Raw genomic sequence first — 16,305 nt, forward strand, 5'->3', positions numbered from 1 at the left:
TCCTGGATTCACGTCTACGGCCACAGAAACGCCTATCTGTTCCCCTTACTATAGAATCCCCTACCACTATTGCTCTCCCACTCTTTTTCCCCCCTTCCTGGGCAGCAGGAGCACCCCCAGTGCCAGGAAGTTGGCTGCTGCTGCCTTCCCCTGGTGAGTCATCCCCCTCAACAGTATCCAAAGCGGTATACTTGTTTGAGAGGGGAATGGTCACAGGGGTCTCCTGCACTACCTGCCTGCTTCTATTGCTCCGCCTGGTGGTCACCCATTTCCTGTCTTCCTGTGCAGCCCTTCCCTGCGGGTACTAGATCTGAAGTCTGCAGGCCGGGGACTGGAGAGAAGTCGGAGAGAGTAGTCCAGAGAGCCTAAGCAACAAACTCTCCTCTTCACATCCTTGAACCCCTTCCTGTCCTCATTCCTCCTCTCCCACCCCCTTTCTTTCTCCCCTCTTTCCCTTCCCCCTCCTTCGCCTTCTTCCTTCTCCCTGTACCTCCTTCCAACCACCCCTGCTTCTCCCCATAAATAACATAAAGATAGGAAATGACTGATATTGGGTAAAATGGTGGTGGTGCTACCTGACATGCAGCGACAGATGGGGAGTGGTGACATGTTTGTTGAAAAGACAAAAGTTTGGTCTCTTGCTTCTGGGTCCCCTTCCCCCACAAATGTGTTAGACTGCTTCCACCAATACTGACAAGATCCCAGCAACCCTCCATCAACAAAATCCCCTTGAGTCAGGATCTCCTTTTGCTTCCAGACCTGGAGAGGTCCTTCTCCAATAACCCCAGATCTTAAGATCCCTTTCCCAATAATACTATCTGCCCAAGTGTTGCTAAAATATCCCTCTCCAATGTTCCTGGAACCTTGGACTCCTTTTCCTTGGGACTTTGTCCCCTAACCATCAGCAAAAAACCCAAAATAACATTTGTTACTGTTCCCACTGCTGTCTCTCACATAATAAGAGCTATTACTGTTCCCACATGCTGACTCTTTTTGTGCGAGGAGTTTATAAAAGAAAAGCAAGTTGTAATAGATTTATATAATTTAATTGCTTGCCTAAAATAAAAGCTTTCAGAATTCAATCACCAGTTTTTTTCAAAGTCTGTGGGAGAAAGTAAAAAAAACTCTCAAATCCTCACAAGTTGAGAGAACCCAGCCTTGTTCTCTCTTATTTGCTGTGAGTAAAAACTTTAATTAAGGCATTAAAAGATACAAAAGAGAATTCCATGTATAAATTAAACATGGCATTTTGAAATATGTAACTTAAAAAAATGTAAACCTTTATTTTGAACATTAGAAATTTCAGTTTCTGAGAAAAAAATAGTAGATGCATATTGAGCCTTTTGTGGGAGCATTATGTAATCAGAGTGACAGTTTACATAGGAAAACCCCATTATAAATGTGGAAGTACAGGTTAATATCTGGCACAATAAATAGATGTAAGAATAACAAAACATTGAGCATTTTATTTATGATTCTTTTATTATGTAAAATTTGTGAAGCACTCTACACTTATATTTCAGAACTGCATGCTGATAAAAACAAGTAATTTACATATTTTAAGCTATTTTTACTTTTTAACTCTTAAAGAAATTCAGCATATCAACCAAAACAGTCAATATTGTGGATAATAAATTTTGTGTACACAAACACAGACTACAAATGGGATGTACATGGAATGGAATTAGGTTATCATCATTTTCTAAACCAGTTTCTTGTTCTAGAAACTGGTAATTCAATTGACGGAATGATGAGTTGTTAAGTCTTCTTGGTAAATACAACTCTTAATTGCAAACCTATTGCAGATTTACTAAAACACATTTTTCTGCAATTGGCTTAATTGGCTGTTACATTGCAGAAAGTAGCATTTTTGAAGATTATCAAAAGCTTTGTGAATTGATGCCAAGGTAATGTTGCGTAACACCTTAGCAATCGTATGCAGACTCCCATAATAAGAACTTGCAGACCACATCAGAGATGAAATGGTAGTATTGATGAGAGGAGTTCTTTTACCCCAAGCTCAGTGTCACGTTTCAGATTGGTCCCTTTATTGATAACCTTTATTTTGAGGAACATATTCTTGTGGGTTTTCTCATTTATCCCATCAAAGAAGAAATCTTCATAGAAAATTGGATTCTTACTGTTTTTAATTATGGTGCTGCATTGTTTCTGGAATGTGCCTGGCATCAAGTACAAAAGCACACAACAGTTAACATTCTTTGCCTCAAAATCTTCATCATACAGCTCTTCAACTTCAATGACACGCACCCAAAGAGTGGCATTACTGGGGACAAATTCAGCTGAGAGTCTGACTGTGCCTCTTTTATTAAGCAGGGTCATGTGCTCCTTAAACAATCTTTCGTGGCACTGGAGTAGATCGAGGGAACATATTGCTGAAGGTGCAACAGGTCATCCAGAGGGAGGGGTTTGACAACTGAAAATAGATCTCTCGGATACAGTATGAAGAGATCGCAAAGTCTCTGAAGAATGGACTCAGTCGGGAATATTTTGTGGACTTTATGGGATTTTTCTGAGGGTATTTTCCCTGTTATGGGATCGCCCTGTGCAGATACGTGAAAGACTGGTTTGTTAAAACTCCAGAGAATGCATGGCAGTTGGCTGTGACAAAAGAACTGTCAGTCATCCAGAATGTATGGGTTCGCCTGACAGTCCCGGACAAAGGAAGGGGGCCATTGAACTTGATTAAAAGGCCACTCTAATATGCAAAAGCACTTCTCACCTCCATCTCAGAAGAGAAGCAGAACAATTAATCCACTGGCCTCAGCCAGCCGAAAGGGAGAACACAAAGACCGAAAGATATGTCCCAGACTTAGGGCCATTAATCCAATACTCATGGGTCCGAGGATGACTCATCACTGATTAAGCACCGGAGTGCTTAGAAACAATAGGATTTTAAAGATTGGCGGGAAAAGATATGGACTACTATAAAAATAGATTCTTTTCCACCATCCTCTCTCTCTCTCGCTCCCTGCTCCAACAAGATCGAACTAACAAGAAGTACCAGAGAAGCCGACGAGCGGAGCGATCGAAACCGACCGCGTGTGGGGGTAAGCATAGTCTCTCAGAAGTGAAGCTTTTGGGCTATTCTGAGGGTGGGAGCTTCATTTGGTTCAGCCAGGCGAAGGGGTTTATGCGACTGGGTAATTCATTGGTAGGGGTGGAATTAGAGTCCACCATAGCAACAAGGGAATTACTGCTTGTTATAGTCCCCAGTTTTGTACTGTATGGGGGAAAAATTCAGTTGGTAGCGCCACCCGTTAGCGCCTTAAGACGGCGCTAAGTGGGGCGCAAAGCAACTAGCGCCCGGGTGCGGCGATATCTGTGCCTCTCACGAAATTGACTGGACATTTTGCGGCGGCGCTAAACAATACCGCCACGATCTCTTGCGCCGGCAGATCGTGACGTCAGTCGAGTGCGCAACGCCCCGTTAGCGCCCCGGACCGGAAATTGAGTGGCGCCCCCGCCTTACCGCCTGCAACGACAGGTTGAGGGGAGCGTTCTGCTGTCAGAAAGGGACTAGAAGAGCGCTATTTAAAGGCGACCACTTCCTGCCTTTTTTTGTCAGTGACATTTTTGCACCACACATTCTGAGAGAGAGAGAGAGAGACTTCTGGAGAGATTCAACGCTGTGTGAAGGAATTTTGGGTACTGAGCAGCACTTTGCAGGCTGGTTTTGATTTGCCCTTCCTTGTATCAATGGGGTCTGCACTCTGAGCTCTTCCCCTGGTTCTCTCTATTGTTCTTTCCAGCAGATTTGATGTACAGGTCTCTCCAGGCCGAGATTCAGGCCGAAATTCAAGGCTGCAATGAGCAGGATGTGGATGCAGAGCAAGATCATCCCTCCCCTTTAAGATAAAAACAGAAAATGCAGGAGAAACTCAGCAGGTCAAGCAGCATCTGTGAAGAGAGAAACAGATTTAACATTTCAGGTCGATGACCATTCGTCAGAACTCCCCTTTAAGAACTGGATGGTGCCAGTGTGTCTGTGTTACATTGCTGACTGAGATCACCTGAGCTTCGCCAGCGCTCTGAGGTTGCGCCTCGCTCCTCTGCCTTAGCGCCTTAAGAGAGGTGTGTAGCGCCTGATTTAGCGCTCCATTCACCTCCAGGGGCGATAAAAGCCAAGTTTGCTGTTGGAGGCGATAATTAGCGCCAGGCGCTAAACTTTGCTCACCGCCAATAATAGCGCCCCAAACGGGGCGATACTGAATTTCTCCCCCTATGTATGTTGATTGTAATCTGGATTTTATTCTCCACAGGGATAGTGATTTCGTTTAGTAGTGCATGTTTTAGCCAGTGTATGTTAGACCAAATAAATATATAAGTTTGATTTTTCATCGAAGCATTCCTGTCCATGACTTATTTCATTTACACTCTGAATAATAATTCCCGTGTATAGAACTTTCATAAGGTGGGGGCGATTCGAACCGTCCATCTAGCAATTGGGCTAGGATCAAAAACCGCTTACAAGTAGGACTATTATTTGGAGCTGCACTCATCAGTTGAGAAGGAGCTGATTCTTTCTAAAGACTATTTGGACTTAGACCGTGCGACCTGAGAATAAAGATTCTCTGGCTGAACAATTTGATTAGAAAGGAGATGACTCTGATCAAGATAGAGTATCACTATCAAACATACCCTGAATAGAGAGAGTTTTGCAGGGATTTAATAGATGTAAAGTGAATTCAGGAGGGCTCAGATGCTTTATTTGTAGAAAAGTGTTTGCTGCTGACTGTCTCCGATGGCTATGCTTGTTGCTTTTTGCTTGTTGTTGTACTATGTGTTGAAGAGGATTAGTTATTGGATCCACATCGAATAAGGACTCCTTGCGCCTAGTGTGGGGACTTCCAATAAAACTGAAAATCCATAGTAAGGGACCAGTGATAAATGATTTGCAAGCTTATTCACATCTCCACCCCTGCTCTGTTTGTCATCACCGGTTAGATCTTCAATACTTTCAACCTTATTATTTGTCGACTTGCTAGTTGCATAAGATCCTTATTACTTTTACCTCTGCTGCAGCTATCTGGGTAATCAGATTTGTTCTCGGCAAGTAAGTGAATATTTTTTTCTGAAGCAGATTGCAAGTTGTATTTTTTTAACTGATTTTATATACTTCCTGAGTTGCCACTTGAAGAGACTGTAAGCTTGGGTGGAATAAAGAAATCTGGTATTTTGTCTGGTGTATTATTACATTAGTATATACACTCTGGAGAGCTTTTCCTTAGAAGCGGTTCTATCCCAACAAGAAAATGATTTGCCATCAGAGGAGACTATGCTTTCTGCTGGCCCACGGATTTTGTCAAGCAGCCACATGAATGCTTAATATTCAGAATGAAATATATTTTTTATGTCAGTGAATAGACCCCGAAAAAAAACCCACACAGAATTACATCTTGAAGTTTGTATTTTATTGGGCCGTATATTCCGATCCCTACAGGTGTGTACGCGCTGTGCACACACCCATAGGGACATTGGAAATGCCGGTTTCAGGCATGCCAAGCACATGCGCTGAAAACCGGCATTTCTGATCTGTCAAGAATGCTCTTGACAGATCGGACGCCTGCTCTGGAGAAGGGCCTCTGCGGGCGGATAGTTCCGCTTTCTAGAGAACCTCCGCCCGCAGAAAACCCTTAGAAATCTTATGCCTGGTAAAAACAGGCATAAGGCCTACTTTTACCAGCATAAGATTTGAAAACAGTAAAAAAAAAAATTCACTCATTTATCATTTTAAAATACTTTTTTTAGAAAACCGGCCTAGAAATTCAGTATAGCCACTTTTGGGGCGGTAAAGTCGGGCGGTCGCTAAAGTTAGCGCCCGCCGGAAACTGCAGGTCACTTCGCCGAAATTCAGTAGATCTGGCCAAGAGTTTGGGCGAGCGCTGAAACTGGCGTTGCACTCCTATCTTCAGGCGCTAAGCCGGCGGTGCGGACTGATAACGCCGAGGCCGGGCGCAGCGCAGGTGCGGTCATGTTTTGATTGACAGCAGACACCCTGACGCCGGCCAGCTCTTAAAGGGGGAAGGGTCGACTTTGTCTGCAGCCACGCCCTGGATAGTGGAGCCCTGCAGCTAGGCCTGAACACTGCTGGTGGACCCAAATAGCGCCTGAAGCCATGGAGAAGGCCCGTGAACGAGCGCAGCGCTTCTCCCAGCATGCTTTGAGGGTGCTGGTTAGGGGGTTGGAAAGGTACAAAGAGATCTTGTGCCCGGACAGTGGCAAGAAGGCTCCCAGGAGGCAGTACAGGAGAGCCTGGAGGAAAATCGCCCACAGGGTGTCAGTCAACAGCGATGTCCCCAGGACTGGTGACCAATGCCGCAAGAAGTACAACGACCTCACTCGGATGGTCAAGGTGAGTACCCTTTCCAGTGTCCTCCTCATCCTTGCATGTGCACCTCACATTCCCGCAGCTATGGCACTGGCATGATCCTCAATAGCACTTTCTGCACTTAACACACTGGCCAAGCTATTTGACCATGGGAGGCAGTGCACACAACAACAGGCCACCACACTGGCCAAGCTATTCCACCATGGGAGGCAGTGCACACAACAACAGGCCACCACAATGTACTTAGAGGCCGTCCTTTCTCTTGCAGGCCAAGATGGCCCGGAATTTGAAGAGCCAGAATGTCACCGGGGGAGGCCGTGCCCAGTTCCAGGAGCTCAGTGAGCTGGAGGAGAGCGTGGCTTGACTCATGCGTGGCCGGGTGGTTGGCCCTGTTGCCATTGGAGATGCCGACCCTGTGCTGCGACCCAATGGTAAGGACATGACCGTTTGGACCTCTCTCGTTCCCCTAGCGCATCAGATCTACATCCTTTGCCACTGTCCGACCAATGCGCTGAATGCCACCACTCATGCCTCCCTCGCTGACGCCCTGTCCTCACTGTAAAGCTACTCTTGTGCCTTCCTGCTTTCAGCTGGTGAGGAGGAGGTCCCTGAAGCAGAGAGTGCCAGACCCTCGGAAGAGGAGCATGACGAGGACCAACAGGAAGGCGGCACATCGGGGGAAGCATCATCTGCGCCAGGGGATGGCAATGGAGGGGACACGTCTTGCCTGGAGGAGAGCCAGGGGGAAGTGTTGCAGGGGGGTGTAGCTCCTGGGCCCAGTGCCGTCCAGGCACGCGGGAAGGGTCGGGCAGAACGGCGGCCTTCTCCCCAGAGGGGGGAAGTGTTGCAGGGGAGGGCAGTTGCTGGGCCCAGTGGCGTCCAGTCCGGAGATGGACCTCGCCCAGGAGGTGCGCCTCCTTGATCAAATGTCGGCAGATTCGGAGCGGCGCCACAAGGAGTTCATGGGGGTTGTGGGACAGTTGCCTCAGGCCATTGAGTCCCTGGCTCATAGTGTGGCCGCTTTCGGGGAATCACAGGCCGGGGTGTTGAGCAACTCGCGGCAGCACACGCCAGGGGTGTTGACCAACTCGCGGCAGCACAGGACAGGGGTATCCACCAACTCGCGGCAGCGCAGGACAGGGGTGTCCACCAACTCGCGGCAGCGCAGGACGCGAGTCACGAGTTCATGAGTGGTGCCGTGCAGACACTCACTGATCTGATGCGGGCACAGACCAGGGCAGTTCGGGCACTCACTTCTGCCACACTCGCTGTGTCGCGGAAGCATCGCCAGGGCACCCGCCGCCCTGCTGCAGCACAGCGGTCTGGCCTCCACCAGATTGCTGCGCTTGCTGCACTGCCAGCCCGGCCGAGTGCCAGTGTCTCTGGCGAACAGCGAGCGCGTGCCATCAGCCAGCTTGCCCCCATTGCTGCAGCCGCCACTGCAACTCCCCCAGCCAAGGTGCGATGAGCTGCTGCAGAGACTGATGCTGCGCAGCCACAGCTGCAGCAGTCAGCAGCCGGCCCCTCCAGGGCCGGACCTCGTCTAGGCCGACCCCCAAGGGCATCTGCCGTCACGCATTCTGCCCCTCAGGAGCCTTCCCCCAGCCTTGCAACACCCACAGGGCCCAGGTTGAGGCGGAGCAACAGGTCGGGCAGGGGCCGCACAAGGCTGCACAAGGACTCGCCCTCTCGGCGCACCCAGTAGAGTATGGTGGCAACGGTGTTTTTTATATGGGGGTGTTTGTGTTGTGGGGGGGCCTTCTTTTGGTAAGGCCGAGGATGAAGGCCAATGGTTTTTTATATGGGGGTGTTTGTGTTCTGTTGTGGGGGGGCTTCTTTTGGTAAGGCCGAGGATGAAGGCCAATTGGATGGGCAAGTTTTGTTATTCCTCCCCAGGTTGTGGGAGTGAGATATTCTTTTCACAGTTTTTTGGGGGGTGTTGTCTGTTTTTCTGTTTCATGTGGGAAGGGCCCTGAGTTTGTTAAATAAAGCTTTTTATTTATTCAGCTTGTCCAGGTGTCATGTTTCCAGTGGTTGTTGCGTTAAGCGGCTGAGGGCTTGCGGAGCGGCTGCATTCAGGTGCGTTCATTGCCACAAGCCATTCCCTGACAGGGGGCCTAGAAGTGTCGTTCAATAAGCCGCCGGCGGACGGCCCTTGGACCTTGTGGCTCCCTCCTGGCCTGGTACTCCTCCTCCTCCTCATGGTCCTCCTGCGCGTCCTCCTGAGGTGGTGGTGCTACGTCAGGTGGCAGTGCCCGAGTCCTGCGGATAGCCAGGTTGTGCAGCATGCAGCAAACGACGACGAACTGGGAGACTCTATCCGGCGAATACTGTAGAGATCCGCCGGAGCGATCCAGGCAGCGGAACCGTTGCTTGAGGACGCCAATCGTTTGCTCTATGATGTTCCTTGTGGCTTGATGGCTTTCGTTGTATGCCTCCTCCGCAGGGGTCCTGGGCGCGCGGAGCGGGGTCATGAGCCATGTACACAAAGGGTAGCCCTTGTCCCCAATAAGCCATCCCCTTGGTGGAGGCTGTGCCTCGAACATGTCAGCCACAGTAGTCTGGTGCAGGATAAATGCATCGTGGCTGCTTCCTGGAAAGCGGGCATTGACAGCTAGGATGCGCTGCCTGTGGTCACACACCAGCTGTACATTGAGGGAATGGTAGCCCTTCCGGTTGCGGTAATCCTCAGCATTGTCGATAGGTGCCCGCATAGCCACATGCGTGCAGTCAATGGCGCCCTGCACCATGGGGAAGTCCGCGATCCTGCCAAATCCGACTGCACGCTGCTCCTGCCTCTCTAGGGTCATGGGGAAGGAGATGAATTGGTGTCTCCTCGCGAAAAGGGCATCGGTGACCTGCCGGATGCAGCGATGCGCGGCGAACTGGGAGATGTTCGCTATGTCCCCAGCAGCGGCTTGGAAGGAGCCGCTTGCATAAAAGTTCAGAGCCACCGTGACCTTCACTTCCACCGAGAGAGACGTCCTGCACATCAGCTGCGGACGCAGATCTCGGTGAAGCAGCTGGCAGATCTCTGCAACCACCTCCCTTCTGAAGCGCAGCCTCTTAACACACTGCGCGGCAGTCATGGTGAGATAGGACACCTGCTGCCGGTATTCCCTGAGTGGGTAAGGCCTACGTTGCCGACGCCTGATGGCCCCTCTGCGTCTAGGCATGGCTGGCCCTCTCACACAGTGTCTGCGAGCCCTTTGCACATAATGCTGCAACTGAGGGTTGCCACCCCATACAGCCCCCATAATAAACTTGCAAACAGTGAAATCACAATGAATCAAATTTCCAAGCTCTGGCCAGAAGCCAAAAATACCTCTCCTATGTTGTCCCAAATCAGTAAGCTCTGTTCCTTGGTCTCTGTCCAGAAATCCAAAGCACTAAAGTCATTGCAGCAAAATGGCTGGGCTTTATAGGTCAGTGTAAGTGCCCTTTAATTAGCGCTCCCCGAGGCCCACAGGGCCTCTGTTGCGTTCCACTTCACAGTTCTTAACAGCGCCACGCCCACATTGGGCGGGCGCCACTGAATTTCCGGTTTGGGGCGCACAAACAGCGTTGCACGACGAAATGATGTCATAAGCTGCGCGCGCAGCAGAGCGGGCGCAAACACTTTGCGCCGGCGCTAAATGACAACTGAAGTTGGGCGTAGGCGCAGTTCGTTCTGCCCCCGGGCGCTAAGTGCCTAACGCTGGAAATCTACCCCTCTTATGGCGTTAACGGCTGGCGAACGCAACTGAATTTCTAGGCCGTTAAGTTTACTTTTAGCCCTGTAAAAAACATTAATTATTTTTTTCAAAAATCAAATTTTTGTTTAAAATACAGGTTGAGCGTCCAAAATCCAGAGTTCCAGAATCCAGGGTGTTCCAGAATCCGGACTCCGGGACGATTGGTGGCATGGTCGTCTGGAATCCATAAAATGTTCCAGAATCCGGAACTCTGGATTTTGGACGCTCAACCTGTACTTCAAAAAGCCATTAACTTTTGTTGTCTTTTTTTGAAAAATCCTATGAAAAATGCGAGTGATGCAATAAAACTTTAGTGTTGTGTTTTATCCTCCTTAATCTGTACAGCTCCACTAATGTTTCCGCCAGGCTGCGGCCACGGCACCACACCGCCCTGGTGGCCTAGTGTGGACCATCAGATGCTCTGCAGAGCTCGCAGCATCCCTCCCCTTTAACAGAAGGGGAAGGGCGGAGAAATGCGTCAGCGCTACACGGAGCGGCCCAGGCATTTCCGGACTCGGAACATGTTTCTGATGTCCGAAGCCCGGAAACGCCCGAGCCCAGGTTGTGATATTTCTGGACTTCGGACATCAGAAACATGTTCCGAAGTCCGAAATAACACAAAAACTGGCTCGGCCTCGGTCCCGAGGTTGCCAGATTCTGGACGCTCAACCTGTATTTAATTTATTGTAATTTCAATTCATTTTAAAAATGTGATTTAAAAAAACATTTTAATTTATTGTTTTGCTGTGTTTTTGTGGTGATCTCCATTGATGTATTTGACAGGTCTATCTGTCAAGTGTATGAAGGGAGATTCCCTTCTCCTATTGGCTCCACATGGCCCACGTGATCCCAGGGACGCTGGCGAACTGCATGCGCCCCTGGGATACTTGGGCCCTGTGCATTTCGAGTTGGAGAGGCCCAGGATCGGAAGTATACGCACCTCGGGAGCCCTCAGGTAAGTCCATAGATTTTTTCCAGATTGGAGGCCACCGCACGCAGGAAGCCTCCGATTGGAAAATACGGCCTATTTGCATTTTAAATCCCAAATTTAGCAGAAAATACAAATGAGTTACTAATTTCTTCTTCTGTGTCACAAGTAACAGATAATATATAAAATAAATATAACTAATTGATTTGTGATTATATTAAACTTAATTTTCATTGAAAATGCTGTATTTTAAATAAAATAAATTTCTATATTTCCATGTAATTCCTCTTTAAATGGAATAATACAGTATGTACATTTGGCAATTTTTAAATATTCTCTTTGACGTATCCAGTAATGATTTTTTAGTCATATTTTGTAAAACACTAACATATTCCAGTTTTCATTATGACTGCAGTAACCCAAATTGTAAGCATAAAAGAATCATATAAGTATATAAAATAAAATACAGAAAAATGTTTATGTAATATACTTGATCTGCTTTATTTTGAATGTAGTCACCAATATAGCCAAATATTTTAAAAATCACTAATAGATATGTTGATGATAACTTATTTATTTATTGTCAAATATTAGTTCTTATTAAAATCATTAATATTTATTATATGGTACTGAACTTTCCAGCAAGGTAATTAAAAACTTGAAACAATAGAATCTAATTTGGTGAAATAGCTTTTGTTACTTACAGTTTTTTTTCCAGTAGATATATATGATTTATTCAAAGGAATTCCATCAAATGCTTCATGAATAGCTGCAATGCTGTTACTGAAGTATTCAGTACCCAGAGCAGAGTGCAGTGAAGTGCTTTATATACACAGTGAAATGACAGGACACCGTACAGTGAGGATACTTTTCAGCCAACCAGATAACAGGCAATCCTATCCAATATCCACAAAATTACACAACTGAATTATAATGCATTCTTGGAAACCTCATTTAAGCTCCAAGTGCATAAATGAACATTAATTAATTGGTCAAATACTACACAGAGATGCAGAATAACGTGGGCAGTTGAATAAATGTCAGGCTGAAGTTAATGAAAGAATATCCTATTTGTCGTAATACAGAATCTTAACAATTAGAATCAGGGATAGTCATGTAACAAATAAGGCAGAGGAACTGAAAGCTTGTTGATCCTTTTCAGGACTAGAATTAATTTGTGTTTTATATATAAATGTTATTTCCAGCAACTCCAACAACTGTTTAATCTCTCACTCAGAATGGTTCTCAGTAATTCTGATTTAAGATGAGACAAAGGAAAGCCGTTACCTAGAGGAATTAAAGCAATCATTAGCAAGTTTCATATTTGACAACAAGATTAATTCTATCCAGATAAGTAATACTGCCCTTAAAAGCAGAGATCACAGATATTATACAGACATGGATGACATTCAAATATTCAAAAAAGGCAGATGTGCTAGAAACGACTGTGGCCTAGAAATTTGGGCGCATGGTGGGGGGGCCACAGGGTACAATCACAGCGCCTGAATAGTGAAGCCCAAGGCACCCCCAGTATTGGGCCACGGGCCTCATTTCCATGAAGCCAACAAGCAGCCGAGAGTAAGACAGCTCAGCCAGTGAAGTTAGTAGTGGCCATCTCGTAAGTGAGGAAGGAGTGGGACCAGATTGGGAGGTTGCTGGGGTTGGGGAAGAACGATCAGTGGCCATGGGGGGCGATTGGTGGCTGGGGCAGGGGGGGGGGAGGGGATCGGTGGGCGGATAAAGCAGCAGTGTCATATGTTCTTTGAATATGGGGTCGGGAGGAGCACTCCTGCTCTTCCCAGCTCCACATTCAGGTAAGTATGTTTTAAAAACTTACCTTGTTGGGTTGCAACCTAACAGGCAGTCCCTTTAAGGATCACCTGTTAGGCTGTGTGTTGGCCTGGTTTTTTGTGCCGACTGCTTCAAGGCAAACCAATTTTGCAGTTCCTGCGGCAGCACCTGGACAGAATACCAGAACAAGTTTAAACTACACATTGTCATTTTGTCACCAACTCCATCCTGGCATCTTACCTGTGGAAGCACCAGCAGTAGAGACACCCATTCGCTAAGAATGAATTAGACGGTTAGGAGGATTCTCACTGAGTCACTGAACATTAGTGAGAATGAAAACTTGGGTGTAGAAGAGAGGGACAGTGTTGTTTCTCCACGGAGGGAGGAAATACAACTGCCCTCAGCTAAGGAGCTTAGGGACACAGATCTCAGGAGCCCAATCTTCAAAAGAACTGGAAGCACCCTCTGGTACAGCAGTTGCCCTAAATTGAGTCACCTCCGGTCTCTTAAGGTGCTAGGGAACCATCACAGCCATCCACTGCTCAACCTCATGCCACTCAGGGAGCATTTCATAGGAGTAGCAGATTAAGAACTAAAGTAAGTAAAGGAGCTGGCACAATAGGTAGTCATGATGTTAAGAAGTAATTGTAGAGAGGGACTGCCAACGTGGGGTAAAGAGAATGGGAGGATACATAAGATTCCAGAGTCAGAGTAACGGTAAATTCAGGGTGGGGTGAGTTAGTTGTAGCACTGGAGGAGATTAAAGAGATAGGGAGGGGAAAGACAATGGAGAGATTTAAATGCAAGCATGAGAATTGCAAATTTGAGGCGTTGGGGTACTGGGAGCCAATCTAGGTCAACGAGGACAGGGACAATGGGTGAGCAGGATTTGGTGTGAGATGAGATACAGACAGCGGAATTTTAATGGAAGTGAAGTTAATAGAGATTGGAGAATGGGAAGCTAGCCAGGAGAGCACTGGAATAATCGAATATGGAGATGACAAAAGCATTAATGAGAGTTTGAATGACAAATAGCTGAGATAAGTACAAAAATAGACAATATTACAGAGGTTGAAGTAAGTGGGCTTTGTGAGGCGGAGGTTTAGGGGCTGGAAGCTCAGTTCGGTTCAACCTGAAACAGTAACTGGGGAAGAGGGATGGAGAGTTTGGTGCTGGAGCCAAAGACAATGGCCCAGAATTTGCTGGAGCGGGGCATCTTGTGGTGTGCTCCTTTTAGTTGGACTTTTTCCCTCACCCTTCAGCTCGAAAAAATTTTGCACTGCAAATTGCTGGAAGTCCAGGATGCTAACTGCGTGGCAAGGCCAACGGAGCATCTGGGACCTTGGTGAATGATGGGACCAACAGTCTGCCTCCTTAACCAATGAGAGTTAAGGATTGAGAAAGAAAGAGAGGAACGATTGAGAAGGAAATTAGAGTCAAATCAGGTAGAGAAAAAGAAACAGAGTGAAAGAAATATTGGATTAAGAGTGAGAGAAAAAAGAGATAGAAAGGAAAAGTAAGAAAAACATTAAAATATTTTAAATTTTAAAAATCTCTAACAATAATTTACTACCTGTAGGAATGATACGCTACAGTTTAAATTTTTCCCTTTCTGGGCAGGAGAGGTTGATTGGCATTGCAGTATCATAAATGTTCTCATTAAAAAGGTACTTATGCTGTTAAGTACTAGCCCTAACTTTCAGCAACGAGTTTAATGGGCAATTAATGTGCAAATGCAGCAACTTCCAGAAACTCATGGGAGGTTGAGGACAAGCTGCTGTTTCCACAAGGCTAACAGCGGAGCAGCAACTTGTGGTGATTCGCACTTCATGAGGTATCTTTCTCGCCGTAAGTTGCTGGACAATTTACTCATTAATAATGGCGAGCGCCATTAAACTTGCTGTTATTTTGGCTGTAAATTCTGGGCCATTAGCTTTGGCCTTCTCAATCTTTATCTCTTAAATTTTGATTATCCAAAGACTGTATTTGAAGTGGTCAACTCTGTACAGCATACATTTAAGTTGTAAGGTCAATTTAAATTGTTTAGACTAGGTCATTATTTTATCAAGGTCTGTCGCATAAAATGGAATGACATCCATATTTGTCACAGACTTTATATATTTTGCAAATAAGGTATATGACGGTGCATTCAAATCAGTTTGGTAATTATGTAACTAATTTATAAGATAATCGAACAATTTATTTGGTTTCAAACATGATGCACAATGACCCAGTCATATAAATAACCTAATATTCTAATATGCTATCAAATTACAGTATTCTATATATACAATATAAATGTATTTTTGACTGTTATGTGATCCCCACCTTGTGGCGTTGTTTGGTAAGTTAATTTTAAGCTTTGCCATGTGATAGCTGGAGCTGCATCGGAACTTCCTTTTGTAGGAATCTATGCAACTGCTGGTTGTGCTTTCCATATATAGTTCCCAGTGAAACTGGGCCAGCTTCTCCCACTCATTGCAGGAGTAATAAATCTTTTTAAAGTATCAATAATGTTTTTTAACACTCAGTTCCTGGAATTTGTGGCCATGCTAAAGTCAACACTAGGGGCAGTCTAATATCATACCATTAAAATCCTATTTTATTTGCAAACACAATTTGGATATCTACAATGCCATATGAATATTAAATCCATGGTTTAAATAAGCTTCTGTTGCAGTTGTGTGTCACTATGTCATGCTTTAGCACTGCGAAAGAATAGCTGCACATTGCTCATGTAGAGGATGAACACCAACACAGACTGGTTGGGCCAAACAGCCTGTTTCCATGTTGTAATTTCTATGTATTTAATGGGAAGGATTTAATAGCAGATCATGAGACTAAGAAGCCTTTATCTATCTTTCAGGGTATTGCTTTTCACTTGTCATTTGCAATAACATTGGTAGGGACTGATGGATACTCTAGAGAAATGGTGTAAACAATTGTTTTCAGTCATTTATGCTGTTTCTCTGGTGCTTCCGCTAGCCATTGGCCAACTTATAGGCAGGAGAGAAGGAAAACCCCTGCAAAATTTCAGGACCAGTGACTCTTCATTGGAATACACTTCTCCCCTGTTGCCTCCCCCTCAGTCAGAGCCCCACATGCTGCCTTGGATCCTGATGGCCGAGTCTGCCCCTGCACAGTTGCAGGAGGAGCAGTCTTTGGCAGGGCCCTCACAGGCTCCAAAACCCAGACGACATCCACCAAAAGTGTCTAAGCAGTCACAGCACGGAAGTGAGCAACCTCTACCTATGCCGAAGCCACAGGGGGTGCACCTCGTAGAAGCATACATAGATACATAGATACATAGAAGATAGGAGCAGGAGTAGGCTATTTGGCCCTTCGAGCCTGCTCCGCCATTCAATGCGATCACGGCTGATCATCCAATTTCAGTACCCGGTCCCTGCTTTCTCCCCATACCCCTGGATCCCTTTAGCCTTAAGAAATATATCCAACTCCTTCTTGAATATATTTAATGAATTGGCTTCTACTGCCTTCTGTGG

This window comes from Somniosus microcephalus, chromosome 1 (genome assembly GCF_052327205.1).
Source record: "Somniosus microcephalus isolate GS21.2 chromosome 1, FLI_Smic_1.0, whole genome shotgun sequence".
Classification (NCBI taxonomy): Eukaryota; Metazoa; Chordata; class Chondrichthyes; order Squaliformes; family Somniosidae; genus Somniosus; species Somniosus microcephalus.